Source organism: Nomia melanderi, chromosome 1 (genome assembly GCF_051020985.1).
Source record: "Nomia melanderi isolate GNS246 chromosome 1, iyNomMela1, whole genome shotgun sequence".
Taxonomy (NCBI): domain Eukaryota; kingdom Metazoa; phylum Arthropoda; class Insecta; order Hymenoptera; family Halictidae; genus Nomia; species Nomia melanderi.
In genome coordinates, this window is record NC_134999.1 from 32806634 (window position 1) to 32810642 (window position 4009).

The following is a 4009-nucleotide window of genomic DNA, read 5'->3' on the forward strand; positions in this document are numbered from 1 at the left end:
GAAAGGTGATCGGGACGTTTGCGCTTCGCTTCGGTAACGAGAGATTGGTTTCCTTTCCGCGATATATCTTGTCTGGTTCGATCAGGCCTTCGCGTGTCAACGATTCGCGAGATAAATCGTTGTCTTCGGCAACCGACGGAGAATACCGAACGGTACGCGAAAATCGTTGGTTGCTATAGGAACCTGCTGGAATACTAAGAAAATTTTTGATATGTGAATATTTTGTTGCTGAGAATTCCGAATATTTTGTTGTAAAGGGGATATTGTGTTGCAAGGAATTGTAAATGAATGAGAATACTCGGAAATAAAGGGTTGCGAATATTGGAAAGAAATGTTACGAGTAAATAAATATATTGGAATATTAAAAAATAAAGGTTCATTCGAATGTCCCCGACTTTATTTAATTCTGATATCTCAAAAATTCCGAGTACAATCGGAATGTTCTTTCCGTTTTTAGAAGTGTTGTCATTTTAAATTTAATTACTAGGTCTGACTAATGATGTATACTTTTTCTGTTTCAGTTTCATATGATTGGTAATAATAGGTCTGATTCAAAGAGGTGAGCGATCGTTGTATGACTTTGTTCTCATTACTAGGATTCCATGTAACGCTGAGCGATGCGAGGAATCTTAATGGAGTTTCGCAGGAGAGTTTGTTAGAGTATTAATTCGATCGACAACACGAGGGAATGACAGTAATAAAATACTCGATCGTCTCTCCCTCTCTGCGCCTGCCTCTCCGTTTCCGTTCGCGAACGAACGTGTAGGCTTTCATGCGACTCGAGCCATGACGTAAACCACTCGTTAAACAGATTTTCATCAACAGCTCCTCATCTCATTAATTATTACACACTATTGCGCGTTATTCCGCTATGGATTTCGTTCATGATATCGAGAAAAGAAATATTTAGTTAAATGATCCGTGATTATTAAAGAAACTTGATCTAATAATTACGATAACGAATCACGATCGCCGAGTAATTAGTTTCACGTGAATAATATTCTCTCGACTTCGATAATCGAGAACGACTGTTAAATTGACAGGTGAATTCTTCGTCGGAGTTCGGTCTCGATGTGGCTACATAAATTTACAATGATCGTGAATAATAAATGCCCGCCGATTTCTATCGGACATCTCCGATAAATCAAATTCCGGTAACATTAATTTAACCGTGACTGTAATTTGTACTTATCATTACAAATTACGATGATCCGGACGAATGATTTGTGAAACACGATTAACAGTGAATATTCATCGAAAGTTATCGATCGTACACTCTGCCAAGTGAATGCCGATCACTCCCGTGTACTAATTAATGAAGATTACGTATTATTGATTCGCCGAGCACGAAGCACGGAAGCGGCGCATCGGTTTCAGGGATGATTTAATCGCGATCGTTAATTCTTCGATTTAATTCTGATCAGTTTTTTTCATCGGACGTTGTAGAGGCTCGTTGCATTCATGGGTTTTTTGAAAGAATTTTCGTTCGACGCATTCATAGCTGATTTCAAAGTGAATGGAAATATTCTGAGGAAAATAAATTGAAGGGAATTAACATTCGTTTCCGAGGCACAATTAAACACTAAATGATGTTATCATTCACGGACCTTAAGTTTTAAATATCGTAATTATAATATTTCCTTGAAATTTTCACTTTGAATACAATTTTTCTATAGACGAATGGAAATCAGATTTCTATGGTTTGTTTAATAAACAACAATTATGATGTAATGAGATTATTGTAAATTAAGTAGAAATATTATAAGTAATATTGTAGTATCATGAATATTATAAATAATATAAATAAGATCATATAGTATCATAAATATTATAAATAATATAAATAAAATCATATAGTATCATAAATATTATAAATAATATAAATAAGATCGTATAGTATCATAAATATTATAAATAATATAAATCATATAATATAACATCATAAATATTATAAATAATATCTTATAATATCATAAGCATTATAAATAAAATGGAATACAAAAAGTTAAATAGAACGCGAAAAATAAAATGAGGTTCTCAGTAAGTAAACTTAAATTCCCGCACACTGGAATCACAGTGAAGTTACGATGCTGCAGTAATAACGAGTGCTCGTAGCGAAGTTAACGCAAGACACGTGAATTCAGCCTCTGTTAATGAAATGAATAGAATTTAGGAACTCCTGCCCGTAATACGGCAGAATGTTCCTCACCAGCGACGCCAGTTTCAAAACTATCTTCTTTCGGGGCACGGTTCCGAAAAACAGCCGCGTCGCCTTTTATTTCTTCCACTTATTAATACAGTTCCGTCATGTCTTAACACGAAAGCCATTAAGCTCTCATTAAATGCGGTTTTTTTCATCGAGACGAGACAGAGAAAAAAAATTACGTAGGCGTTAATTAATTCTCACAAGTGGACAGCAGGTTCTCATGCAATTTTATAGTCGACAATCGCGAAACTGAAGAAGAGAACAAGATTATATGTTCTACATTATTTTACATCGTAACAATATTAAGTTCAATACATTGGTCGTGTCAAATTTATTTTAACAAACATTTATAATAATTCATCTAAAAATGAATGAATAATACAATTTTACTATTCTGCTTCTATATTAGTCTTTTATGGATATTTTCATAAAATACAAATACAAAGAGACTTCACGAGATTTATAAGTGCACAGTGAATTTTATTTATTTACAACACACACAATTTTCCAATATTTAAGTGAAAATTTCATAAGGTTTCTGAAGGATTGTTTTACAGATAGACATTAAATTCTTTATTTTATTCAAAGCTTAATATAGTAGCAAGATTTATTCAACAACATTTGCATATGGGTCCACAGTATACTTATGCGGATTAATGAACCAATTACGCGGATTACCGTTCACATGTTCGTCGCGACGAATACGAAACTATTCGCCGGTTCGCCTAGCAACACCTCATTTATCTCGGAGGAACACGCGGCTGGTATTTCGGGAAGGAAAAAAAATGTCATCGCCAGTAAATTTCAATTAGCTTGCCAGGGAGCCGTGCTTTATTAATTATTTACCGTGTCCGCATACGGAAGCACACATTAACCTTTATCGTGAGCCGCCGCCATTATGATGGTACTAAAACACTGTAAATAATCCAGATAGTCTCGATGAAAGGTACGTGGCTGATAATGTCCATTGTAAAATTTCATTTGTTCGAGTTTGCTCGAGTTTCGAATTTGTTCGAAACATGTCTTTCGGAAACAATGCTGCTTCGTCTCGAATAAATTTGATAGAAGAATCTATTCAGACTTCGTTAATTACAACATTATTCCACACCCTTTGTAAACATTGGTAATTATTCTTTAAATTCACAAATGTAGGAATAATATCAATTATCGTAATGTGGTTTCATTAGAGTAATAAATCGCGACACGAAGAAGCACGAATGAAAATGGGAATGTATGGAAATGTCAGATATACATTTGGACGTATACCATTGTTGTTCTCGGTGATCTTGATGCGTTCAACAAAATTATTATACTAAGCTCAACATGAAGTTTCGCCCGGTACGGGAGGGATAATGTTTTGATAATATTCCGTGCCCGCGGCTGTGATTTTCCTCTACTTAGTCTTCGTTATGTTTAATTAATAATATTCACGTTACGAAAAGTTTCATAACATTTAATAACTGCGTTTGATACGACGAGGATACATTCCAACTTTTCCATGTGGTACCTGTTCTCGTTCGAAATGGAAAAGACTTATTCTCATATAACTTCGTACTTTTTATGTCAAACATACGTATGGTATAGTGAAAGTTTCTATAAATATCAATTTTTAATTATAATATAAACATTTCAATGTACTTAACGCGTCGTTCATTCTGGAATTTAAAAAATCCCAGTAGAATTCTACGGAATGTTTTCATTTCTTTAGCATTTCGTTCGTTCTCTTTATTTGGATTTAGCTGTTTCTGTTTAGAGTTGTTTCAATTTGACTATAAGAAAATTGTTATTACGCTGTATTATTGG